The following is a 27,883-nucleotide window of genomic DNA, read 5'->3' as shown; positions in this document are numbered from 1 at the left end:
CCCTCATAAGTTCAAGAGAGGAGTTGAATGACCAAGATTGGCAATTGGTTAAGTAGAAGCTGAAAGATGAAGAAATCTGGGCGTTTCAACTTTATTAGTCCGTAGGCAATTCAAATTAAACCCACAGAACCACAATGATGCTATACTCCATCCATCAGATTGGCTGAAGTGAAAAAGACTGATAGTACTACTGAGAAAGGGAGGCAGTACGGGTGCTCACAGATGCTGGTGGGAGTGTAAGTTGGTAGATTCACTTTGGAAAACTCTTTTCAGTATCTAGGAAAACTGAGCATATATAATAACCTGTAGCCTAGGATTTCAATTCCTAGGTGCATATCCAGCAAAAATTTGTACATTTGAGCACCAAAAGACATGTGTACAAATGCTCGTAGTAACATTATTTATAATAGTGAAAAATGAAAACAATTCATTTGTGGCATGGTCGCAAATGAAAAGACCTTATAGCAATAAGGAGGAATGAGGGATAGTCACACACAATATGGATGAATCTCGAAAACAAGGTGTCGAGAAAAGAAGCCAACACAAAGTGGTACATGGTGTATGGTTCCATTCATAAAGCTTAGAAACAGACCTTTGGCATTAGAATTCAGGATCGTGGTGAACTTTCAGGGAAGAAGGTAACTGAGATGGGACCTAAGGGGGGCTTCTAGGATGCTGTGTCATGTTCTAATTTTTAAAATTTTGTGAAAATCCACTGCTCTTTTCCATGCATGTATTATACTTTAATACAGCAACAAAACAAAACAAAGCAAACAAACAAACAAAAAACACCAAAAAACAAAAACAAAAACCAAACCAAACCCCTCCCCCCCAATCAAACAAACAAAAAAAAGTGAAGCCTGGATGGCAGACCAGAATCATGACAAGGCAGTATTGAAATTGCTGACAAGGGCAGCCAGCAGAAAGGATTGAATTATTGACCGTGTCCCCAGTTCTATGGGATGTGGGGACTGGGGAAAATTAAGGACATGATAGACATGATGGGAGAGGGAAAATGACCACGTTTCCGGGTAATGCATGCAGAGCAGCATCTTGTTGGGACAAAGTCAGCTGTGTAGCTGTTGTGGGGTCAAAGATACAATGTTGCATCAGCAGTGGATCCTGCTTCAGGAGTCAGGACACCCTTATAGCGCAATGTAAGAAGGAGTTGGCTGTTTAATTCCAGGTGGATACAGAGGAGACCTTGACAGCTCATCTTTCCACCTTATTTAATTTTTGCCTGTTAACTAGGCACTAGACTGCTATATAGGGAAACTGTATGATCATATTAAACACATTATAGGCAATGTAAACAAAAGCTTTTTCTATAGCTGTGAGCTTGAACCTAGCTTTTCTTGGTCTGTGTTCTCCTAGCAAGAGAAATATAGCAGGTATTTGATAATGTAAGCAGTTAAGCTCCCTAAGTGGCTTTAAAAGGAAGAAGACAATTCATTCTTATGTATTCACTGAAAGCCTTTTTTTTTTCTCTCTTTCTCAGGAAGCTAGATTTGAGACCTTTGTCTTAATGTCTATTTACTACCTACGTATCTTGGTTAAATAGACCATTTGTCTCATGAATCAAAGATTTTTTAAAGTGTTCTTAAAGTATCATTTTAATTTCTAAGATTGCTTGCCAAACATCATGGTTGACCAACTCTTTGCATTTTCTTTATTTTTTAATTTTTATTTGTTAGTTTACAATGTTGTGTCAATTTTGTTTTCTTTCTTTTGTTGCTTCCTTTTCTTCTGAGTTGATTTGTATTCTGTCTTCTTTCCTTTTATGTTGATTATCTCTAAAGTTTCATGAAGATAATTTCTAAATAAGTTTCATTTATATTTTTTCCTCAATTCCAGAGATTTTGTTGAATGCAGACTATGACATATATTAGGACACCTCTAATGGATTATAACTAATCCATTATATAACATAAACCTAAAGGGACCTTATAATTGATGATGCAAATTAGGACCTTTTGAGAGTAAAAAGGGGTAATATTAATAATTATTCTGGACAAGAGGTGTGAAGCAGCACTGTCTTGGGCAAACAGGGCATACAGTTACTCTACCCAGAGCCCTCCTAGCAGGAGTAAGCTTTGGGAAGTCTCTGTTCTACCAGGAATGCTGCTTGCCTGGCCCACCTCTTTGGGCTGAGTGATTGGCAGGCATCACTTCAGCTCAGTTCTTTCTCTAGTGATGAGAAATACAAGGTCTAAGTACAAGCAACATCTTTGATGCTACAAGGCAGGTTTTGGATATTATTTTCCAATTCCTCCCTATTGAAATCCTGCTGCAAACCCATAACTGAATATCACTAACAGAATGGCCTCTATTCATGTCTGACTTGATTTTTCCTTCTGATTTTCAATTCATCTTTCAAGGTCTCATGACTATGAGCAGACAAATCCTAGCCTTGTGAAGAGTAAGTTTTTTTTTTGTTTTTTTTTTGTTTTTTTTTTTTTTTTTATTACAAGAGTAGGCAGGGCATTTGCTTCCTCACTGGGCCTGGCTTTCTTGTGACGGGCCCTGGCCGTGGGTCCCATACAGGTCCAGCCTGCCTCCTCCTTGGTTCTTGGGTCTGCTGACCCTCTCCTCCATCTGTGCATTCCGCTCTCAGTAGAGGGAGTTATTAGGGATCTGAGGGCTTAATCACACCCCCTCCTTCTGTGAGTTCAGGACCAATGGAGAACTAGACATAGAAGTCAGATGGGGACCAGAATCTCTTCTTTAACGCTGGCGCATCTTCATGATGGGGCTGGCCCAGTGGGCTTCCCACCAACTCCCCTTGTAGTAAACATACCTCCTCAGTCACAAGCAAACCGGCAGCCGGGTCTGCCCCTGTGGCTTTCAACAAGGAGGACAGAGGAACATCTGTGACTTCTAGGCTGGCAATTCAGGGTGAAGGGGAGACTGAAAAAATGAGGGGAGGAAGAATTACAGATAGCTAGAAGGAAAAACAAGCAGGCATGGAAAGAAAGAGAGGAGAGAGGAAGAAAGAGAGGGGGAGAGTGGGATGGAGTAGTCCAGATACAGAGAGGGAGGGAGAGAGGAGGAGAGAAAAAGAGGGACCCAACAATCAGATAATTCTTTTCTCTGCCCATGGTGGAAAATGGAAGAATGATAGAATGAGGGAAAGATACCTCCTCCCTAATACCAACAGGTATTTGCAGTAATTCCTACTTTATATGTTAAAGTGAGATTGTGGGGAGAGGGAGAAAAGGGATCCTCAGCATGTCCTGCAACACCTCCCCCCCACCGCCCCAGCCAACATACGTCATGATATTCCCTGTGAAACTCCATTAAGTACATCCTGACACGGCAACTCCCAGAATGTTTCTGTTCAACCATCTTGTGTGCTGTATCCTAGTGGCCACGCTGAGAACCCTGGGCAGTCGCAATGCCTTCCAACATGGTCCCTGAGGGCTGTGACCTCACATCTTTGTCACCTGTAAATTGCAACAAAACATCAGCTCTCAGTCTGCAGGAGAAGGATATAACACTTTTTATTTCAGATAGGGAAAACTTTATTAGTGTTGTTATTTTCTGAAAGGTAGAATTGCATGAGCATGAGGGAGACCCCCCCCTTTTTTTTTTTGAAATATTTGCAAATATTTTATCCTTGGTTAAAACCAGGGAATGGGAGAGGATCAGAGATATTTCAAAGATGCAAAATGAATTTCTCTCTCTAAAATGCTTCTTTCATTTCTGCCATCTATAAGACCTGAAAAGAACTCTCAGCGATGACATACATAATTCAGAAGTGCTTTCTCTGGAGAGGGCAGGACTTTCTTTTCTTCGTTTTTGGGCAGGGCAGCGAGGGCAAGGGCAGCTATTTCAGGCCAAGCAGAATTATGAGGTCACGTTAAGGCTGAAGACAGCCCTGGTGATTCCTCCGGGAGCGTCAAAGGGGTACTTGACATGTGTACTTCCCATGGACTAGGAAAAAAAATCAACTGGTGTTCAGTGCTTGTTTTTCAGATTCAAATAGCAGCAATGACTGTAATTACAGACATACTGAGCAAAGCCATCAGCACTCCCACTGAAAGCCCAGAGTCACCAGGTCCCAGCAGGGAGGAGAAACACCAAATTGAACAGTGAGATAGGACAGGAGAGATTTCAGGGCAGTAAGACTGGCATAACTTGCTGAAATTCATATGCCATTAAGGAGTAGGAAAGATTACACGGACTGAGATTTTTTAGGAGGAAAAAAAAGAAAAAATGTATTTTCAATTTCCATTTGGTGTAGAATTCTTATTGACACAAAAATTCTTGTGAATCACTTTTACCCCTAACAGATCAAAAATTGGTTTTCAGAACAGACTGTGTATCTGCCCACGTGGGAGACCTGTTCATCAGGACAGCGTGATCTCAGAGGTGAGGTAGAGTGGTTTGGCCTTGGATTTAATTTTCACCTCTCTTGGCCTGGTGTGGCTCTCACTTATTTCCCCTTTTCAAAGGTTCTGGAATCTGTCTCATCTGAGAGATGAGAAACCCAGCAACCAATGAAAAATGCCCACGTCTTCACGTCCCTTTAATCTCTTGACTTGTCAGGTGCATCTCCCTGGTTGGATTTCATGTGCATGTTGATCGCACTTGTGTTTTGTATCAAGTCTGCTTCCAGGGCTGTGGTGCTGCCTATCTCTGTGCAGATTAATCACGTACAGGTGGGCTGGGCTGCAGGGGGCAAGTGCAAGTGAAAAGGCAGCTGTACTCTGCTTGCCAAGCCATGCCAGCTGATGTGCATCTGTGTTAGCCCAGAGGAAGGGGTGCTTTTTCTATTTTCCACCAAGGTGCCATAGAGGTTAGCAAGGGGCTGTGGTTGCCCCTAAGAGCTCCCATTTTGGTGAAGAACAGGCAGAGAAGGTAGGGTCTAGTGTTCTGGAAGTGGCCAGATTCTTAGGTCATCTCAATTACTTAAGTCTATAACTCAGTTTGATTAATCTGAGGGATTCCAAATTCTAATTTTAGGAAAGACTTGGAACCTCAGCATATTTAGTACAAAAGAGTGCTTGGTATAGAACTTCACTGTTCAGGGAAAGACCATAATTTGGGGCTTAAGTGAAATCTATCCATTTATCCATCCATCCATTCATTCATCCATCCAACTTTCCATCCATCTATCCATCTATTTGATCTGTCTCTTCATTACCAAAGAGGTAATGGCCAGGCAGGTGTTATAAAGGAGGGGTTACAATACAGTAGGGCATGGCAGAGACTTGGCACATCGAACACCTCTACATCTATACTACTCACCCTCAGGACATGATTGTCTGCATTAAAGCAAGCATGGAACTCTGAGGGCTTCAGACATTTTAAATTCTTCCAAAGGAGCTGGAAGTCAAGATGTGAAATCTCCCGATTTTGAAAATATTGACAGTCAATTCAAATGTTTAGAAGACACTGTGGTAACATTGTGAGATGTCCCCCTGTTCCCGCATGCCAAAGTGGGGAAAATGGATTGGTCACATTAGGTGTTTGGGTGTCAGTTTGTGACCTTTGCCTCTAAGGGAAGTATGTGTATGTATGCCCTTAGAAGGGTGTCTGGTATTATCTTATAGTTGAATGGGAAGCTTCTCTACTTTTAGTGAGTTTTACAGTAGAGGTATCAGCTATTCATCCCTCTACTTTTTGGAGGATAGGCTGGTTACATTACTTGGATCATACAGAATAAACACTGTTGGTGGTTCTTTAAAAATGATGATCCTAATTGCTTCCTGATAATCTAAAGCAAGTCTATCAGGACTTTTCGGTGGGGTCCACCATGGGCTATCAAGATAATTTAGGATTGACAGTGAAAAGAGAGGGATGGGAAGGAAATATTTCTGTTCCTTGAGAGTAGGGCAGGTCCATACATACTGGTTTTGGGAGAAGGGATTTTAAAGCAAGCCACTTTCATCTCCATTTCTAAGAAGCAAAACGAAACTTCTCGATGGAAATGCCAGATGTTTTAAGGTCTAAGCACCAATAGCGCTCTGCCAAGATGAAAGCAAATTTAGGCAAATTTTAATCAAGCTGGCGTCTCACAGAACTGGCACATGCATGGTTCATAAATTTTATCTTTTTGCCTGAGGGAAGAAAATGACATTTCACTGATTCCATGGCAGAAAATCTTTGAAGGTTTTATGAAGGGCTATTAGGATCAGAATGAAACATGTTACAAAATTCAATACTGTTTAATGATATATTTAATGTTTTATATTTTATAATATATTTAATATGAATAATTTAATATTTTACAACACAGTTGATTACTTTTCCAACGCCTTCTAGGGAAATTCTGTACAGGCCCATGTAATGCTAGACCAGTGATGGAAACACACCCTACGTCCCTAGCCTCTGGTTTTCTCCTCCTGTGCATCTTCCACACAGCACCTGCCAGTTATTCTCTGATAGATCCTGGTCTGGGTAACACATCACCCTGGCAAAGTAAGAATTTAAGAAGTAGCTCGACAGGGCATCCCAGTTAGGATGGCCTTTCTGAAAAGGCAGGTGCATATTCTTCTTGGGTCTGTTGGGTACTGGCACGTGTAAGCCTTGGAGCGCTAATGCAAAGTGGGAGCTCAAGAATTCTCTGTCCCAGACGTGAGGAAGATCCCAGTGCTTTCCTTGCAGAACTGGCAGAACTAGCATTCTACTATGAAAGTTGAAAGATTAGATCCGTTTTGTCAGACTGTTGGACTGATATTTGCATATCTACCTTTCATGTCACTTCTCCACCAGCTTTTCATTGGATCTGGAACTAAATCCCAGGCCTTTACCTTGAACTACATGCTCATCTTGAGCTGGCCTCCACCTTCCTCTTCTACCTGGTCTCCAGCTAATTAGGCCTCCTTTCTCTTCTGTAAATAGGCTAAGCTCTTTCTCACTTCAGGCTCCTTGTTGAACTTATTGGTCCTTCTTTCTGGATGTCTCTTTCCTCAGATCTTTGGTTTCTTTTCATTTGGTCTTTGACTCAAATTTGACTTTTCTGGAGAGATTTTCTTTGGTAGCCTACCTCTACCATCACTTTTCCCTATAACCTTATTTCATTTTCTTCAAAGCACTTATTTGAATAAATCTTGTTTATTATTTGCTTCTCCACTGATATGTAAGCCTCATGAGAGTAGGACCTTCTCTACTATACTTTGTTATATTTTCAAAATCCATGACAATGCAGAACATGAAGTCTAAACTCAAGGGTACTTACTGGGTGAATTACAATTTGCTCCCATTCAGTGGTTTACCTGCAACTCTTTCACTCCTGATTGGAACATAACCTTATTATCTGGCAGGGATGGGGGAGAACAGGGTTGGAGGGTGGTGAGGAAATGGGAAAATATGGGAATGGTGAAATTAGCTACACGATTTTAGCAGTGAATCATAAGCATTGCCTTAAAACAAAAAGAAGCAAATATATAATATTGAAAGTCAGACTCTACTATAACCTTACAGTGGATGTAGGTTGCATAAATCATGCACACCCAAAGCTTTATCTTCATAATTCTGACAAGGATAGGAAGGCTGATGAGAGTTTTTGCAAAGCATTAAATAAACATAGTGGGCTTCAGACTTGCTTTGGGCCTATCTGCATGCCTGATAAATGCTGTTCTGATAGAAGAAGGGGAAAACATACATTCAAGAAGATAAGCAATGAGAGAGCCCATAGCTAGTGTCAGATTTAAAAAATATTTTTATATGTTTTTTAATTGAAGTATAGTCAGTTACAATGTTTCAATTTCTGGTGTACAGCATAATATTTCAGTCATACATATACATACATGTATTCGTTTTTGTATTCTTTTCCATTATAGGTTACTACAAGATAGTTAGTGTCAGATTTTTAAAAGGAGTCTTCTTCCTTCCACCCCAAAACTCTCTTATGATCTATTAGTTTATGAATGGCTCATCAGGGACCAAGTGCAACATTCTTAATCTTTTAAAATCAAACAGAAGTAAAATAACATTTCTTTTCTGTCCCCCAAGACATGTTGGACAGGAGATGTTCCATGAAGCTGATGAAATTTTAACTAATGTAGTGGAATAGTCCATTGAGATTTAACTCTCATCAGTCATTATCTTTATTGTAACCACGTGGCAGAAAAATATACCATTCTATTTAATGCTACCTCTTGACAGAAAACTATGCAATACAAAAGTACAGTTGGAAATTCTCAGGTTCCCAAACAATGACGCATCTGACCACAAAGTCATCACTTCAAGACCTGAAACAAAAGAAAGCAAAGGGTTTCTGTGGCTGAGACTTCTATCAACACCAGTCTGTAGGGGCGGGTCAAACACAGGGAAGAAGAGGCTCAGGAGAGCCTTTTTTGGTCTATTTCACATCTCTCAAGCAGAGTTCTCAGTGTCATTTCATCTAGAACTTGTATTGCATTTCTGTGGGACATCAGTTGCCTTCTCTCCTCTCTATTCCCAGCATTGATTACAGTCTTCTGCAGAGAGCAGAATTTTAAATTCTTGTGGGATTACTAAACAGATTAGAGGGAGGGTAGTGACAGAGAGAGATGAGGAGATAGTCTGGGACAGAGGTGAGCAAAATCAGAAAATCAGTTTGGGCTTTGATATGGTCCTAACTCATTGTTATTTTGTGGAAGCTTTCTGGAATTTTATTCACTTTATCAGTTGGAATGGGATAAGATGTGCTGCTGTAACAGGGTCAGTGGATTAAGCAGCAAAAATCCATTTCTTACTTATACTGTGTGTTCATAGTGGGTCAGCTGGGCACTCTGTTCATCATTGTCACTCAGGGACATAGGTTGATGGAGCAGCCAATGTCTCAATTGTTGCCAGTTGCTGCGCTTGGGGGTGGAAATGAGCTCTAAGAGATCTCACCCTAAGTCCTGAAATACTCTTGTATGGAAATGGCACGAGACAATTCAACTCAAAAATTCATTGACTAGAACTCATTGTGCCTGGCCCCACCCAATCATTAGAGGGACAGAAAGTGTAGTCATGAACAGAACTACTGACATTCTTTTATTATTTGTCTGCTTGTTTTTGGCACAGATTGATGTATTAAAGAGGGTAGGCTGGTTATCCGGGAATGTCTTTTCTTCATTCAGAATTACCATTGACTTATTAAATCATAACTTACTTTCTTAATATATTTGACATTATTGATTGATTAATTTTCACAGATACATTGAGTGACTGATTATTGATTTACTGATCAATGCATTAGTTCTTGAATTCAGCCAACATTTATGGAGCCCCTGCTGTGTACTCGATCACTACGCTAACTGCCCCATTGGATGGCTTTGCTGAATTATCACTCAGTCGTCCCTCACTTAGCTAACCCCAGAAGTGCATACAGCTCAGTGCAGGCAGAAGAAGTTCTTGTGAGGCTTACTTACTTTGTAAGGTCTTGGTGAGCATTCAAGATCATGTTTTCAAGGTGCCTGGTACCAGCAGTAGTGATGCTGATAATGATGTCACAACTTGGCCTGGATTTTACAGTTCATTTCCTAAAGTAATTTTTATTCAGCTGGTAATTCAGTTAAACAGTGCTCACTTGACTATTACGCATGGGGTCAGGACTGCCTCCTGAAGCTTTCCATTCATTCTCCAGTTGTAGCCCATTGAATTGGGACACTTAAATAAGGTTCAGTCCTAATGATAACAAGAGTGTAGATGCCAACCACATGTACACTAAGCTTCTGGGAGGAGGCTTGATGCCTCAGCACTGTCCTTGTGAGATGACTACTGTGGGGCCAGGTACAACATTACATAGGGATGCAGGCACTTAATTGGGCATAAATCCTTAAATTCTATCTTCTTCTTTCTGGCCCCTTGGTCATTGAGGTCGGTCCCTTAGCTGTGTCCTCCTCTAGCCACAGGGGTTCCCTTCTGCTGACCACACTTCCCCACACCATCCCCTTTGTAAACAGCAGCTGTGTACTTGGTGACTGTTTTGTACCGCTGTGCTTTAAAAGGCAGATCTGCTGCATGAGGACTGTGGGTTACTTCTTGAAAGGTTGTGCACCCTCCCTTAGCTGTTTCCAAAAACAACTGCATTTCTGTTGAGTGTGAAAATTCTCACTTTGTGGTTTCCTCAGATGAGTGCTGTCACATAAGGCTGCCTGGGAGAGCTTTCCATCTGCACAGATCTGAATTTGGGACTTCTGGCCAATGTTTTACTGCTTTGCCTGAGAGAAAAGGAGTATGAGCAAGTCTGACTTGCCTGATTTCAATGTAAGCAATCACACCTGCTCCTTTAAGTCTGTTGTTACCCCTGCTCTCAGATCACAGATAGATACTACTGACAGAGGAGACTTTTGTCTCCTAGCAACAGACCACATCTGCTTTGGCCCCTACAGGAACATTCCATCCACCCACCCCCCACCCCCAAATTAGCAGAAGGTATTTATAAAAGTGGCAAGGGTGAATATGAGGAAGGGGCATGTCTTGTTAGGTAAGAAAATAATGTGCCTAGAAACACAGGAGAATGCTGCGTGTATGCACACGTGCGCGTGTACATGAGTGGATAAGACAAGGGTGATTGTTTATCAGATGGGTCTGTAATGCTAGTGTTAGATAATGAGCACAAGGACAACTTTGGGAAATATAAGCCAACTTTCTATAAAGGCCAAAAGATACATTATTAGAGGTATTTTACTGAAAGAGCTGTCCTTGCCAGAAGGCTTTGAGCTAATATTTTAAGAAGTCTTTTGGGAACAGGTAATTTTCTTTTGTGTTACCCTAAGAATAGAGTAGAAATAGGAAACTCCAGGCTTTCATTTATTTTATTTAGATCTTTGTGGGGGAAAATCAGTTACTACTTCATTACAAGACCCACCTTGGAAACTTTTTTCCAATATGTCTTGTTTTTATAACATACTCTGTTTAGGCTGTGTTCTCCAAAATCTTGGTACAGAACAGTATTTTATCTTACATACATTTTGTAACTCTGACTTCCCTAATGAAAGACCACGTATGTCCTTATTTTAACACTTAGAATGGAAGCTACCTCAAGACAGAGATTATATTTTCATTCTTATAACCCCCACATAGCGTGTATTCAGTTGATATTTTTGATTCATTGAATGAATGAAGACAGACCCAGGGCTCCCAAAAGGAAGAGAATAAAAGCCTATTTCTGCTTGCTCTTCTGCAGCGGGGAGAGTACCTAAATCTCACATATGATACCATCCCACACATCTTGCTTGCCAGTGATTTGATCTTATTTATTTCTTGTTTACTTATATTTGGGGAAAATATGTAGATAATTCTTTCTTATAATATTATCAAACTGAACTTGAATGAAATTGCATATTAAGTAATGTGCAAAATTAACTCCATTTGTCATTTTATTTGGGTAAATTACGGGACTTGTCTGGAAGGCTCAGGCCCTGGAATGGCAGGTCTGTGTCACCCTGGTGATGTGCGTTGGTGGAGATGAATGGCTATCTTGTAAAGTGTCTACTGAATGCACTGTGCCAACGGCAGTGCTTGGTACCACCCAGGTACTCTATCAGAATAAGATATTTTCTTGGCCCAGCATAATATACCATAATGTGTGTGATAAAGTCAGCCAAAACATAATCATTATCAATGCTTCTGCCAGCTACCCAGGCTGCCTGAGAGAACCAAAAGCCAAATGTGGTGATCAAAAAGACGACCAGAGAAGCAAAAGGCAAAAGGATGAGGGAAAAAACAGCCAGGAATCCATATTTTGCTTGATTATCACTCTCAGTCTTTGAGACTCAGCAGAGTGAGAACCTCTTCCACCTCTGTGTGTAATCCATCTTCTCTGTGGGTGTAGGTTCACTCATTCCTGAATTCTCCCACTTCTGATCATATCAGTCATTGGGGAGCAGACAAGGTGGGTAAAATGTGTAGGCTCTGTGGGCAGACTACCTGGGTTCAAACCCCTGTTCTACTTACTAGCCAGGAAATTACTAAAACCTCAGTGCCCTAGTTTTTTGATCTCTCAAATGGAGGAAGTAATACAAATGTGGTTTAATGGGGTTATTGTGTTTGATTAAATGAGTTAATACATATGTATTGTTTATTAATATTATTAATAATAGCAGGCTTGAGAAGACCACATTTAAGTGGTAAATGGAGATGTCAAATGTCTGTGATTGGCTGTCTGGGTTCAGTATACAGGGTGGATCTGAAACACAAGTTGGATAAAAATATATTGCTACTGTTACTTATATTGCTACTGTCACTACTGATATTTTTACCAAGGAGATATAAACAATATTTCTGTCTGTACCATGCATCCTACTTCATATAAGAAATGAATAGTATTATCCAAAGCTCTCAATTCTCAGTGCTTGAGTTTTTCAAATGTTTTGTTCTCAACTCTACAAAGAGGTAGCAGAAGTCAAAAGACAGGAATCTGGTAAAAATTCCATGTGGAAAGGCACATAACATTTTTCTCTTTGAAATGTAATTGCTTTGGCATAAAAAAGAATCCAGCTTTCATCCCAGGATGATATCATTTTTTAATGAATTGAAATTGCAGCTGATAGAAAATTGAATATAAAGATTAGTGAATATGGAAAGGAGTCGTGGCATGGATGGTTCATTATAGGTGTTTAAAGCACAAGAGTGAATTTTTTTTTTAATAAAGGCAACTCAGAAAAATAAGCCAGGCAGTTTAGAAATGAATTCACTGCACAGCTTGATCCTGCATTCATAAATATAATGAGGTTTAAAAAATATTTAGTTAGTAGAGGTATATGGGAAAAGCCTACTGATACAAACTGTGGTCTGTAGGGCAGGGTCTGTGGGAGGTGAATTCTTGGGACCCCATCTAACCCATGGGACAGCACCCCTGCCTCTGATTTCAACTACTCCATTCCTTCTTTGTTTTACAAAGCACAGCTGTTTTCTGGTGCCCTGCCCTTGCCCTCTCTGCCTGCTTTCCACTGGGACCAAAACTCTTTTCTTTCCTCTATTTCTACCTCTCGTTGTTGTATTATTATTATTTATATCATACTCGTTTTTTCTTCCCTGCCTGACCTATAACAGCATTCCCAGTGAGTCTCTGACATTGGTGCCTGTGGCTACGTTGACGGACGTGAGCGGTCAGTTCCACAGCTTCATGCTGGACGAGTGGCAGTGTGATAGAGCTCACGGGGACACTGGCAGCATGACTGGACATCAGACACCAATGTGCCAGTCTCATTGCTCCTTGTCTTTCTAAGCCATGGAGTCCCTGGTAATATATACTTTTAATCAAACAAGTCTAGTGAATGCTCAGTCAAGCAAATTTAGTGTATGGTATCAAGAACATAATCTTCATTTATATGTCTTCATTCTTTTATTCAATAATATTTATTCCTATAGCAATTGATGAGAGATTAGAGTGGGGAAAAAAAGACAAAAAAAAAAAAACTAGCCAATTTCTCAAAGAGAAGGCAGAAGTTGGAAGGTAGAAGCCATGCTGGATGGTTTCAAGAGGTTTTTTCTCAATTATAGTTAGATATTGGAATATCCAGAGGAAAATAAAATGTTCAGGAGAATTATTGTTCAAACATGAATATGCAAATAGTAATATCACTATTTGGATTTCCCAAAATGTATAAATTATATAAAAATAAAAACTACAGCTGAAGGCTGTCTGTATAAACATGTAAGAAGCAAGGAAAACGGCAATGGAAATAAAGCACCAACCATCTTCCCTAAGTACAGGCTAAATGTTCACCTTGTTAATAAAATGTCCAGGGTAATTATGTGGCCTGTTCATTAAGCAAAGCCAGAGAGAACATAATACTTGCTCTCTCTTGTTGGTGAGAATGCTTAATACTAGTGGGAATGCAGTGCTCAGGCTCAGATCTTGGAGATGATAAAAGCGCAGCTTTAGATCCTTGAGATCGGCATGTGGCTCTTGGGTCTCCTGCCACATTAATTATGGGCCCCCTGGGGTTTCTTCACCTCTCGGGGGCATTCCCAGGACCCCTCTTGAGGCCTCTTAGTGCCTATGAGTTGGGGGAAGGTGGGAATGGAAGACAGACTTTATTATCAAATTACTCTGAATCGAGAACCAGGCGAGAGGTAAGGATAGATGCAAGGGGAGGTTGTGGATTACAAGGTGCTTCCTGGTCTGGGACAGTTCTCTGTCTCTGCACTGCTTCAAGGAGCCGAGGAACCCCCATGAATTCCGAGGAGTCAAGGTGCTAACGCTTTGGCTCCTAGGGGTAAATGGCCCTGTGCCCGGAGGCCCTGGGAAGAGTGGATTGTCATTGTCTAGCTAGTCCAGTGGTGCAGACAGACATCTTGCTGGTACTGGAAGGGTTTGCCCGTGAAAACTGTAGAACTAGTCTTGTCTGCAGTGAGGTATATTTGAAAGCTGCAGAGAGGCCCATGGAGGCCTTCCTTGGGTTTTGTCTCCTGACTATGGTCCCTCAGGCTTATTTTTGTTTTTGATAGTATTTTCAAAGTACAGTTGTGGCATTGTAATTCCTTGCTCTTGTGTCCTTCAGTTGTGGTAAAAATAAAACCCAAAATAATTGATAACAAACAGCTTCCAGGAAATGTATGAATTATGCCTATAAAATGACATTTCCACAATTCTGTTCTGTATTAGTGAGAGTTTACTTTGGGAATAGCAATCCCAGTGCACAGCCTTTACCACCAGCGCTGTCTTTTCTGCATGATTTACTGAAAACATATTGTTACACAGGACAGTGGATTCTGCCCAATGGGCAGCCTCATTAGTGACCAAACTGTTGTTTTCCCCAGTGATTGTTAAAGGACAGATTTAGTACCAGGCATATTTATCTCAGATTTAAAATGTAAGTGTCAGATACCTCAGTGACAGAATAAAATGAATGTCTTGGACCATTCTTTTCAAAGACATCTTGGCAATGGTCTGAAAACCAATTCACAGTTTTTAATAGTGTGCCTTGGTGTTTTCTGTAATATACTTTGATCCCTGCAGGAACTTCTGTTCGGTTTGCACTACTTCTGTGTGTGCTACTTTGGGAGAAAAGTCGTCAATGCTACCTAAATGGTGTTTCTTAAATAGTCAAATAGGGGTGCTGATTCAGGCAAATGTACTTTGACCCATTTTCATTATGGACTATTTAACTCTAAAGTAATTATAAGTAAATTTCAGGGTTTTGTTTGGAATTTTTTTTTATTTCTGTCACTTCATTCATAAAGATTCATGTTTGTACTGTGTTCAAGAGATATTAAGATATTAAGTTTCTTGGGAAAGTATATATCTTTTTACAGAACTTTCCAGAAAACTTACCATGATCATTATTCTCATTCATAAGCATTTGTGCAGTGGCTACTTATATATGGTTTGGTAAATGGTGGTATAAAAAAAATGGGATAGCTTAGATACTCTATTGATGAAAGTTGAAGCTGATGAAAATCGAAGACCCTGGCCTGATGACTTTCTCAGCAAATACAATTGACCACCTGGGCTGTGTATAATCTTGCGTGCGTATCAGGTATTTGATATGTACTTAGTAATATGACATGTTAAAATAAATTTATTCTCTGGGAGATATGGTAGATTGTCTCTCAACATCCACTGCAACCCCTTACTAGTATATCCTTTCATCTGACAAAACCTGGAAAGTTACAAAACAATTTCTCAGACTTCCTTGGAGATAAGGTAGTGAATGACTGTGAGATGTTTTGTTGCTTTGCTCTCAGCAAGAGCACAAGTCCCAGGGACTAGTCACTAGCTGGCTGAGTGTTAAGAGGCAGGATGTGGGTGTCAGTTGTGCTGGGGAAGAACGCAGCAGGCACTGTATGATTTGGAAGCAGATAGCAGTGGCAGCTGGGTCAGCAGCTTCCAAGTTGAGTAGCCCCTTGACCATATTAATTTCATGATGCAGCTGTCTTCCTGTTTGTGTTTGCTTCCTAATTGTGGTGGGCACTGTGGTCACAGAACTGGCAGCATCCTGAGGTGGCAGGTAGATGATCACAGAGGAGGTGGTGGTTCTTCTGGTGGCTCAGTTCTGTGATGAGATCTGGGAATTATTTCTGAAGGCTCAGCTTAGATGTATTTCTTCAGCCTTCCCCAGCAGTTTTATAAGTCATTTAATTATCTATAGAAGATGTTTTTCTTAAAATAGCTAGGGAGAGTCTATTTTCTTTACCTTTACCATGACCAAGAGCCCACTGGGCCATGTACTTCCTCCCAAATTTTCCAGAATCGACTCATTGGCCATTGTATTATTTCATGAAAAATTGTGGAAGTGCCAGTAGAAATAGTCACAAATATAATTATAATTGAGTCTTTTTTCAAACCCTTTGCAGAATGTTTACACGTACTTCATATTTTTCCTATAATCGATGAATCGCATTGGTGATATCCCCAGGCCCATTAACTTAAATTATAAAACAGTTCCCTTGAACTGTACTTTGAAGCTCAACAAAATTGAGTTATTTAAGTTAGAAAAGCAAGAGCAGGCAAAAGTGCAGGATCACCACAGGAAATGTTTTGCCTCCAGGGTCCTATCATTCAAACTAGAGACTGAACATACCATTATTCTAGCCGATGTCTAATGCTGCTTACTTATATGGGTTAAGGCACAGTGCTAATCAGAGGCCAAAGCAGTGGGTCCTGTCACCAGGTGGGACATTTAGTTTTACTCTGTTTCATGGCCTCAGCCTTTACTCTTCCACTCTGCCTATACATACTGCCCATCTTTGAGAAGAGAGAGAAGGAGACAGTAGAAAGTAGCAAAAAATACTTTCTCAAGATGCTTTAGTGGTGATGAGTTAGCAACACCACTTCCATACCTGAGGGACTACATTCCCTTTAGTCTCCAGAGAGAGGAGAGAAGTACATCTGTTAAGTAACTGTGAGCCTTGCTAAGCTGAATAGACAGGCGGAAGAGGAAGTTTTCTCCCATGCCTTGGGAGAGAATTTTTATTATCAGTAAAAGTGGCATGTATTGATTAAGGTAGAAGAGTGATAGAAAAATTCTGAACATATAAGAGAATTGAAATCACAAGAGAATAGGAGTTTAAAGGGGTTAAAAGGATTGGGTGGAGCAAAGATGGGCCAGGGAAGAGGAGAGACTATACTGCTTAAGAATTCAGCTACAAATAATACAGATTTCTTTCCAAATAGTGTTTAAATACACAAAAGTTTGATTTCTCATGTTAAAAGAGGCCTAGAAGTAGAGAATCTGGAGCTGTCATGGCAATTCTAGAACACCATCATGAGCCTGATTTCCTTCTATTTCTGTTATCCATTTTCTAAATGCAGGGCTTCCCTTTTCAAACTCAACTCAAGATCCAAGGTAGCTGCTGGAGTTCCTGATATCACCTCCACATTCCAGCCAGCAGGAAGGGCAGAAGGCCCTTCCTTCCCAGAGGCCCGTACAGTACTTCCTCTTACATCTCACTGGCCAGAATTTAGTCACATGACCTCACTGAGCTGCAAGGGAGGCTGGGAAATGTAGTCTGCTTGGTGGAGCAGCAATATGCCTACCTAAAAATGGGGGTTCTGTTACTAAGGAAGGAGAAAGTGGATATTTGGAAGGGAATTCATAATCACTGCCACAGAGGCTGAGCCAGACAGAGCTTAGAGCCTGTACTTTTGTTGACCATGGCCTTTTGGCTTTGAGCAGAGGCCCTTTTTTCTACCACCACAAATGGAGTTTCTTGCCTTTACTTCTGAGTGATTCAAAAAGCTGAGGCTGTTTCTAGAGAATACTGCCAAGAATGCCTGACCACACACATACACACAGCTGAGTGAGATCAACAGTGGCACCTTACACCCTATTATCTGCCTGGTGAAGAAGTGAATTGATTGATACAACAGCAGGTGTAAGCGGGCATTCTTTGGCACACTGCCTGTGAACCTAGTTTGACTAATGCCCTTAGACAAATGCCCACACTTCCTGAAGCTCTGGAGAAGTTCTGAGAAGAGGAAACAGAGTAGGAAGCTTTTGGAGGTCACAGTCATGGGTAAGTGTCTGAAGGTGTTTTTAGAACTATAGAGGGGAAGGTAGGCTCAGTGGTAGAGTGCATCCCTAGTATGCATGAGGTATCAGGTTCAATGCCCAGTAACTTCCGCTAAATAAATAAATAAACCTAATTACTTCATAGTAGAATCCCAAACCTGAATAAAGACTACTATACAAAGCCTAAATTATGATGTTTTGCTCGTCCCAAAACAGTTGAAGAAAAAAAAGCCCAACATTTGAAAATTAGTTGATTTCATCTACACTTGAAGACAGGCCATTTGGCAGCACCCATTGTGCATTCCTGCACATTGACAACCTCCTGGGGCTGAGGGGTGACTGCCCTCTTTAGATGCAGACTGTGTCTGCTGCCTCCCAACCACACAATTCTGATACCTTATGTCTGGTTCGCTTTTCACTCATTTATGTGACCTGCGGGGCATCAGTAAACACTATGGTTGTACCCCTTGCCAGGAATGGCCCAGGAGGTAGCCAGTGCAGGGGAGTGGCATAGGGGGTGTGGCTGGCCTGTCTCAGTCGCTGTCTGAGTGGGAGGCATGAGTAGAGGACTCCTGGCCTGGAGAGATGAGACAGATATGAGTGGAAGCTGGGGTCCCACCAGGAAAGGGCCTACTGAGGAGGGCTCTAAGGCTCGTCCAGTATGAGGACTCCAGAAGTCATCTGTGGGAAGACACATAGTCGCACCTCTGGGTATCTGGCATCTCAGGACTTTGACTGAATGAGCTTGAACTGAAGCCGTGGTTTACAAAGCAAGAGCCAGGATGTGACCATGGATTGTAGCCAAGTTGTTCCAACACAGGTGGCGGGAACTCCCATGGTGCTCTAAGTGATAATCGGCCGGTGTAGTATTTTCAGGGTAGTAGTTCTAACAGATGGTGCTGTTTGAAATCCTTCCTTACAATCTCCAGGAATGACTCTGTAACCTACTTAGGAGGCTTATTTGAGTGGTTCACAACCTAGGCCCAACTGGTTGGCAATCTGTTCACTGACATTGTTATCTGAATGTCTGTGGGGGGCATTCAAGTTTTTTTTAAATAAATAATACACAACTGCTTCCCAAGCCACCCTTGGCCTCACTCAGTACTGTACAAGCCTGTGTACTTTTGCAACCCTTAAGATTTTACTTGAAAGCCACCTGAATTTTAATGTGCAAAAGATGAAGAAGAAAGAACCCTTAAAAAGCTATAGGATTCAGATACTTCTTATTATAAAAAGAGACATCAGGATCCTTCAGGCTATGCTGGACTGAACGATCTGAGGAAACATCATGTTCATCATTTGGAGCTTTCATTTAGAGACCATATTTATAAATTTCAGGAGGAGCTAGCTTGCCTTTTCCTAGCCCTTGTAAGTCATTCAGTTGGTATTTGCATCCTTGAACTTTGGCTTGAAATGAAATCTTTTAGATCTACCTTAGATGGTAAATGTCAACAGTGTAAAGTGACATGATTCTGATCTTTAAATCTGCCCTATGCTGAAGGCTGCAAATACAAAAAAAAAAAAAAAAAAAAAAAAAAGAAAAGAAAAGAAAAACTATTTGCTACCTTGAGAAACATGTATGATCTCAATTTGATTTTCCTTAAATGTGAGGTCAGTGATTGTAAGTTCTAATTTTATTCATTACAATTGGAAAAGCCTCAATTTTAATTAGCAATGGTGACATAAATTACATCAGTTTTATTTCAGTTCTTTGAGTTTTAATTTTCCTTAGGTGTATTCAATTGATATAAAAACATCTATGCAGGGGTTCCCTCAGCTTAATTAAGGTTAATTTTTCTAGCACTTGAAGTCAGATGCACTCAGTGGCTGAGACACAGTGCATTGGAATACAACCTGCCTATGAGAAAAAGAGCAATTTGCTTCTTATTTGGTGTTACCACTAGTATTTACCATGGCAGTATCCTATCGAATTCAACTTTTTCCTGTTGTGCTGTGCTCCACTCTGTACCCTAGCTTACCTATTTGATTTTAAATTTACTTGGTAGTATTAGGATTTAGTTTATTAATTTCTATATAGCTTGGGAAACTTCCCTTGAAGATACCCTGTTATATCTATATTATAATTAATATCACTTGGAATATTTCTTCTAATGGCTTCTAATTTGAATCTTAGCAAAATAGAATTAGAGATTCTGTTTTCAGAGAACACTTGTGTATGGGATTTCTTTCCATTCTTTAGGGCAAAAAGGCTGAGAAGTATGACATATGTTTACAATTCAGAATGTTAGCTCTAAGGGGGCAGGGATTTCCTTTTAGTTCATTGCTTCAAGCCCAGGACTGGAATGTTGCCAAGAAATGCATGTTGGTGGAATGAATTAATGACTTATATAATTAGTCTACATCATGTCATTCCTGAAATTGGTAGAATACCATTATTGAAATTTTATTGATAAGGGAGACTGGGATATAGAAAAATGGGGGGATACTTAATTAGCATTTAAAAACAATGTTTTAATAGGACTCACTGAAACCATGTCAGAACACAAAAGGGTGTTTGTCTCCTTCAGCCCAGACTGTTTTATTTTACAGATGTGAAAACTAAGACACTGGGATTCTGGGAGTAGCTCAGATGTCAGCATTGGTGGTAGAGCGGAGGCCAGGCGATACACCTCCTGTTTCCTACCGTGAATGTTGCTTAATATCTCCCCGTGAGTCATGGCTGCTACCCAGTGGGTCGGGCACAGCAATGAATATCAGGGTGGCAATTTGCCCTCGATTTTGCAAAACCATGGGAAATGGATTGAACAAATTTTCCTGTCATTTTTTAAAGAGGCAGTAAATCATGATACTTTGCGATATTAGAGAACAGGATCTGAATACTCTTCTAAAACTCTGCAGGTGAATGTAGAGAGAAAATTGTAGTGTTCCTTTCTGCCTACTGCTTTCTGAATGTCAACAGATTACTTTCTGCAGCTTGGCTTAGCATGTCACAAGCAGGATCCACATCTTCTCACATACTCTGTACTGTCAGGGCCACTCAACACATGGAGGATATGCTAGATGAATTTCCCTTAGAAAGGGCAGTAGGAATAAGACAAATGAAAAAGATGATTCATCATTACTATGATTTTGATGAAAAGGGGAAAATTCTTCCTGGCAGATTTAAAAATCTATTACAAACCCATGCATGTTGCATATGTATTCTTTTATTTCTTTGTCCTTGTAAGATTTTACAATCTAGAAGAAAAGGAAAAGTAAGAAAACAATAGCCTTAAATTTAAAGTTCTTTATTAAACTAATAACTTCGTATTTTTCTCAACAAATATGAGCTTGATTTTTTTTTAAAAAGAAAACAGCTTTGTTAGGTGATAATGAATGTATTTCAGAAGTACTTCAGTGATTTTATTAAAAAAGACATTTGGATTATTCTGGAAGACAATTTGGTAGTATATTTCAAGATTTTGAACATACTTACTCCCTTGACTCAGTAATTGAACTTTTAGAAATTTATCCTGTCTTAAAAATATAGCTTAGGGAAAAATCTGAAGTTCAGTCATTTTTGCAAAAAGATGTTCACAACAATACTACTTATAATAAAAAGTTGGAATTACCAAATATTCAAATATAGGTATAAATTGTGTAAAATAGCACCCAAAGTAATAAAATACGTAGTAATAAATCTAACCAAGGAGGTGAAAGAATTATACACAGAAAACTATAAACCACTGATGAAGGAAATTAAAGAAGACTTTAAAAAATGGAAAGATATCTCATGCTCTTGGATTGGAAGAATCAATATTGTTAAAATGGTCACACTGCCCAAGGCAATCTACAGATTTAATGCAATCACTATCAAATTACCCAGGACATATTTCACAGAACTAGAACAAATCATAATAAAATTTATATGGGACCATCAAAGACCCAGAATTGCCAAAGCATTACTGAAGAGAAGGAAAGAGGCTGGAGGAATAACTCTCCCAGACTTCAGACAATGCTATAGAGCTACAGTCATCAAGACAGCATGGTATTGGTACCAAAACAGACATATAGACCAATGGAACAGAATAGAGAGCCCAGAAATGAACCCACAAACTTTTGGTCAACTAATCTTCGACAAAGGAGGCAAGAATATACAATGGAATAAAGACAGTCTCTTCAGCAAATGGTGTTGGGAAAACTGGACAGCAGCATGTAAAGCAATGAAGCTAGAACACTCCCTTACACCATACACAAAAATCAACTCAAAATGGATCAAAGACTTAAACATAAGACAAGATACAATAAACCTCCTAGAGGAAAATATAGGCAAAACATCATCTGACATATATCTCAAAAATTTTCTCCTAGAACAGTCTACTCAAACAATAGAAATAAAAGCAAGAATAAACAAATGGGATCCAATGACAAGCTTCTGCACAGCAAAGGAAACCATAAGTAAAACAAAAAGAAAACCTATGGAATGGGAGAAAATTTTTGCAAATGAAACTGATGAAGGCTTGATCTCCAGAATATATAAGCAGCTCGTATGACTTAATAAGAAAAAAACAAACAACCCAATCCAAAAATGGGCAGAAGACCTAAACAAGCAATTCTCCAAGAAAGAAATACAAATGATCAATAGGCACATGAAAAAATGCTCTATATCACTAATTATCAGAGAAATGCAAATCGAAACTACGATGAGGTATCACCTCACACCAGTCAGAATGGCCATCATTCAAAAGTCCACAAATGACAAATGCTGGAGAGGCTGTGGAGAAAGGGGAACCCTCCTATACTGCTGGTGGGAATGCAGTTTGGTGCAGCCACTATGGAAAACAGTATGGAGATTCCTCAAAAAACTAGGAATAGACTTACCATATGACCCAGGAATCCCACTCCAGGGCATATATCCAGAAGGAACCCTACTTCAAAATGACACCTGCACCCCAATGTTCATAGCAGCACTATTTACAATAGCCAAGACATGGAGACAGCCTAAATGTCCATCAACAGATGACTGGATAAAGAAGCTGTGGTATATTTATACAATGGAATATTATTCAGCCATTAAAAAACTGACAACATAATGCCATTTGCAGCAACATGGATGCTCCTGGAGAATGTCATTCTAAGTGAAGAAAGCAAGAAAGAGAAAGAAAAATACCATATGAGATCGCTCATATGTGGAATCTAAAACAAACAAACAAACAAACAAAACATAAATACAAAACAGAAATAGACTCATAGACATAGAATACAAACTTGTGGTTGCCAAGAGGGTGGGGGGTGGGAAGGGATAGACTGGGATTTCAAAATTGTAGAATAGATAAACAAGATTATACTGTATAGCACAGGGAAATATACACAAAATGTTATGATAACTCACAGAGAAAAAAATGTGACAATGAGTGTGTATATGTCCATGAATAACTGAAAAATTGTGCTGAACACTGGAATTTGACACAACATTGTAAAATGATTATAAATCAATAAAAAATGTTAAAAAAAAGTCCAAAAAAAATAGGTATAAATTGTGGCAGACCCATTTGATACATTTTATGTAACCACTTAACTAAATATTTGAAATGTTTTAAATAATAAAGGAATTGGACACAAAGCTATACATAGTATATAATCTCAACGATGTTAAAAAACACAAAAGACTAAAAGGAAAGAAACTAAACTATCAATAGAAATTATCTCTAGGATTTGAATAATAATTCCTATTTTTTCTTTGTATTTTCACTTTTTCTACAATATGCCTATGTTAACATCAGAAAATCAAATGATTTCTTTTTTTTAGGTTAATTTTTGCTTTTATTTGCCAGTATAACTCAACTATAGTGGCTTGTAAATTTTTTTGATCTAAAAAATACATTTTATGTCACAATCCAGTAAACACACACATATATAGTATATGTATATAACTGAAACCAAAGTTTTGCCAAAAACATCTACTCTAACACTGTGTTTTCTTGTTTTTAAGACTTTTTTCTTTTTGAGCAGTTTTAGGTTTACAACAAAATTGACAGAAAGGTACAGAAATTTCCTGTATACCCCCTCTCCACACACATGCATAGTCATTATTTTTATTTACCAGAGTGGTACTTTTTTTTTTTAAATTAAGGATGAATGGACACTGACATATCATAATCACCAAAGTCCATAGTTCACCTTAGTTTGGACAAAAGTGTAATGACGTAGATCTCCATCATTACAATGTCACACCAAGTATTTTCACTGCTCTAAAAAACTTCTCTACTACAGAATGGCATATGAAATCCCTTTCTTTTTTCCCTTGAAAAGAGTTTCAAAGCCTTTATGTGCATAAGACCACTCAAGGCTCACCTGTGAATGGACCAGACAGGCTATAGGTGGCAAATTTTCCCACTAAATACTATGGCTTTTCTTCCAATATTGAGCCCTTGTCCCACTGGTCCTGTCCAGCAGTCATGTGGAAGTGCAGGGGGACACCTGTAGGTTATTTGTTCATAGGAAGGCCCCGAGTTTTGTGCCCCTTGTAACAGTGAACCCAGATTCCTGCTGGGTCAAATGATTTCTTGGCAAAGAATACAGTGAATGAAATATGGAAAAATGTGGTTGGAATTATATAACCTCTTTACAGAAGAAGATATATATTCTTATATAATTCATATATATCTATCTATCATGTTTTTCTTATCTACATAGCTCCTCTTAAACAGAAAAATCTTTGTCTAGAAACTCTGATAAATTAAAATTAAATAAATTAGTGTTTATGTGTGTTTAAACTATTTATCTCTTGGGTTACTTTTGCCATAAAACTAAGTTAGCTGATGGAAACTGGTACAAGTCTTGCATAAAGGTTTCATTAGATAGGTTAGAGGATATAATGCAAGAGAAATGTTTTGTATAAAGAATACTTGGTAGAGAATCAGAGGACTTTGTGGGTTCTTTAGTGAGGTCACATAAATATCTTTGCCTAATTTACCTTTGATACAATCTTTTGCCCTGTAAGAGATTGGTACCTAGTTCAGGAAGGTCATGATATATTCACTTTGTAGCAGTTAATTTAAGGTGGCCAGGAAAAATCAAGAACCTAAACTAGTAAATGGAGATCTCTATTGTTATTGACTTAAGGATAAACTTCGATCCCCAAGAAAAACTCACAGTCCAAAGTAACCCTCTGGCCATGTCCTTTTGGGGAGGACTGGAACAATGTCAGGGATCATTGTTCATGAAGTAGAAGTAGATAGGAGTCCCTTCATGTACTTCTAACCTTTACACTTTTATATTGTTTCATTAAGAAATGACAATATCACACAGTAGCCAGGCACATTGGCGTCAGAATCCCTGGACTCAAATTTGCCAGTTTCTATGTAGCCTTGGGCAAGCCATCTCTTGATTTTCTCATCTGCAAAATGAGAATAAGAATGGTCCAAAAAAGAAAAAAAATCATCTTAAGTGGACCAGAGGGAATTTAATTGATTATGTATGTGAGGGAGGACCTGAGAAGCCAAGAAGGATCAACTGAACAATCCAAATGTTAGCATTAGCAGGGAGCATCTACAAATGCTGGTCCAGAGGGCGCTCAGTTACTGAGGTCCAGGGTTGAGGTCACCTGGAGGAAGCTGCAATTATGGTGGACCTGGAGAGGCATGGAGGGGACCCCTTGGCTGGTGGAGACTCTCCCTGAGGCATACAGAGAGGAGAAAAATACCCTGTCTTTCTCACCCTCTACTCCTATAGCCAAACACAGCCAGAAAGAAGGCAGCTCACAGGGGAACCTGCATCAGCCCCTCTGTGATACAGAGAAGAGTAGGGGAAGTGCAACGAGTAGCCTTAAAATGGGAAGAAACGCCTACCTCAGAGAGTAGCTGTGAGGATTACATTCGGTATTGTGTCTGCAGAACTTAGAAATGCATCTGGCATGTATGTGCCCAATAAACACTACCATTGTTGTCATCCTCGGTGCCATTTGCAGAGTGACATCATCTCTTTGTGAATATACTTTACCTATGGTGCCAGGTGGTTATTTCCGGAGTAGTGTCCTCTTTTCTGGGCTCTGCCATGGACAGGTTGTTAGTCATTTCAGCATTGTCAGTGTCTGGGCAGCTGGAGGTGTTCCGTGTGGCTACTTCAGTCTCCTATTCCAATCCACCCTGTGCTGAGTTCAGGCAGAGTGACCAAACCTCACTCATAGACAATCAGAACTGAGCCATAGTCAGTTCCAAAGAATTCAGGCCCCTTTAAGAGTGTAATAAGCATTCATAATCCTCTGCAGAGATCCTTACAAATTAGCTTAAAAATGAATGATTTTCTCATCTATTTCATCTAATCCCTTTGGCTTGAGTTTAGCTGTGTCCTTCAAAACTGAAAGAATACATATTTATTTGTCTGTTTTTGGTGTTTGCCATACCTTGACTTTAAAATTAATGAATTTAAGGGAGTCGAAAGTTTGACAAGATGCCTTAACAGGCCCACCAGGAAGAATCATAAAGCTGCTTCCCTGAAGCATAGACATAAAAAAAAATTCATCGAGATAAATTGCGAGGCTTTGCCAAAGTGTCCTCTTGAGTTGCTCTTTGTTTGAAAACATACTATTTATTGTAGGATTTTGCTAAGTCCTGGAAATTTCCTCTCCTGAGAGATTTTTATCAGTATGAAAAAAATAGCAGCTTTTCTAGGTTTTAAAGTATTGTTAGTCTTTTGCACATTGGCTTTTTAGTTATACTGATTCTCAGAAAGAACATTTATTGACCTCAAGGAGTTAAAGGCTGTCTGGTTTTCACCAGTGCTGTATTCTTCATGTTTAAGCCTGGGTCTCAAATAAGTGGTAATAAAGGCTAATAACAATTACCAGTTTTTGAATGCTTTCTCTGTGTCACTTACTGCTCACCTTGGGCTCCTTCTGTCATTTTATTGTGATGCTAGGACTTAAAACAACCTCACAAGACAGGTGTCCATTTTAAAGGTTAAGAAATGGTGGCTTAGAAATTACAAATCTTCTCCAAATTCACATTGCCATGATGTCCGATTTACACTCTTAATCACTATGTGGTAATGTTAGCACCTTAATGTGAATGTGAAACAATAAAGCAGAGATAGACAGGGAAAGGAATTAATGCAAAACCAAGTGCTTGAGTACCTCAGAATTATGGATTAGTAAAATGCCACAGCAGGAAATGGGCTTAAGGAACACCTAGTACAGCCTCCTCTTTTTACTGCCAAGTAAACTTACCTCCAGGAAAAGAAAGGCGCCTTTTGATCATGAAAGGAGACGAACCCCCAAGTGTCAATTCTCACTTACTTCCTCTGCCTCCAGGAACACAGAGTTATGACCATATCCCATGCCATTCACAAGCAGAAGTGAACTTGACATTGGTCCTTTACTGTATCTCAAAGAAGCAAACACCTTTTTATGGGTTGAAAATGTATTGATTGCATTTACTTTGTGTGCTAGATTCAGGAAACAGGTTATCTAAGGGAGAAGTTAAGACTTGTGGAATCTGTGAGTGGCTGCCTGTTGCCCTTTGCCTCTGAATTCACATTGATCAAACATTGGTGTGATGTTAAAAGCTGATGGGTCTGTATTTGGTCAGAGAGTTGTTAACTGTAACATAACAAATAGTCCCCACATTTTTCAAGCTGGTGCCTAGTTCTGAGTTTCACTCATCTTCATCTGTTGCTGCCCTTTTTTAGATTAGCTTTGGCCTTGGCTTTCTTTCTTTAAAAGGGATGGTGTTTTTTTTCAAGGTAAGGCGATTGCAAGGCATCGGTTTTGCTTGATAAGTGCTCTGTATGTGGGATTCTTCCCTCCATTTTAAGTGTTAACAAGGTGGCAAGAATGGAAGGTGCTGTGTTTTATATCTTTACATGCCCTTTGCTTTTGGTTCTCCTAAGAATCTTTCAGGAATTGTAACCCCGAAGTCCATATTTGAGTCATACACCTGGGGAGTGGTGGTGAGTGACTGATAGAGATGAGGCAGAGGGGAGAAGAAGTGTGTGTGTGATGAGAACACTGAACCTGGAGGAAATCACAGTGGCAGGAGCTCTTCCTTATCTTCCAGCTCCAA

At 39.6% G+C, this 27,883-nt stretch overlaps 1 protein-coding gene and 1 pseudogene across 1 annotated transcript in view; one reads left to right on the top strand and one right to left on the bottom strand.

Moving 5' to 3' along the window:
- PDE4D (phosphodiesterase 4D) overlaps positions 1-27,883 on the top strand; it is a 1,348,493-nt gene that overhangs the window by 137,607 nt on the left and 1,183,003 nt on the right. The window lies entirely within an intron of this gene.
- LOC123611675 (small nucleolar RNA SNORA11) lies at positions 24,301-24,379 on the bottom strand (annotated as a pseudogene).

Source organism: Camelus bactrianus, chromosome 3 (genome assembly GCF_048773025.1).
Source record: "Camelus bactrianus isolate YW-2024 breed Bactrian camel chromosome 3, ASM4877302v1, whole genome shotgun sequence".
In the NCBI taxonomy this organism is placed as follows: domain Eukaryota; kingdom Metazoa; phylum Chordata; class Mammalia; order Artiodactyla; family Camelidae; genus Camelus; species Camelus bactrianus.
This window is presented reverse-complemented; position numbering and strand designations above follow the sequence as displayed.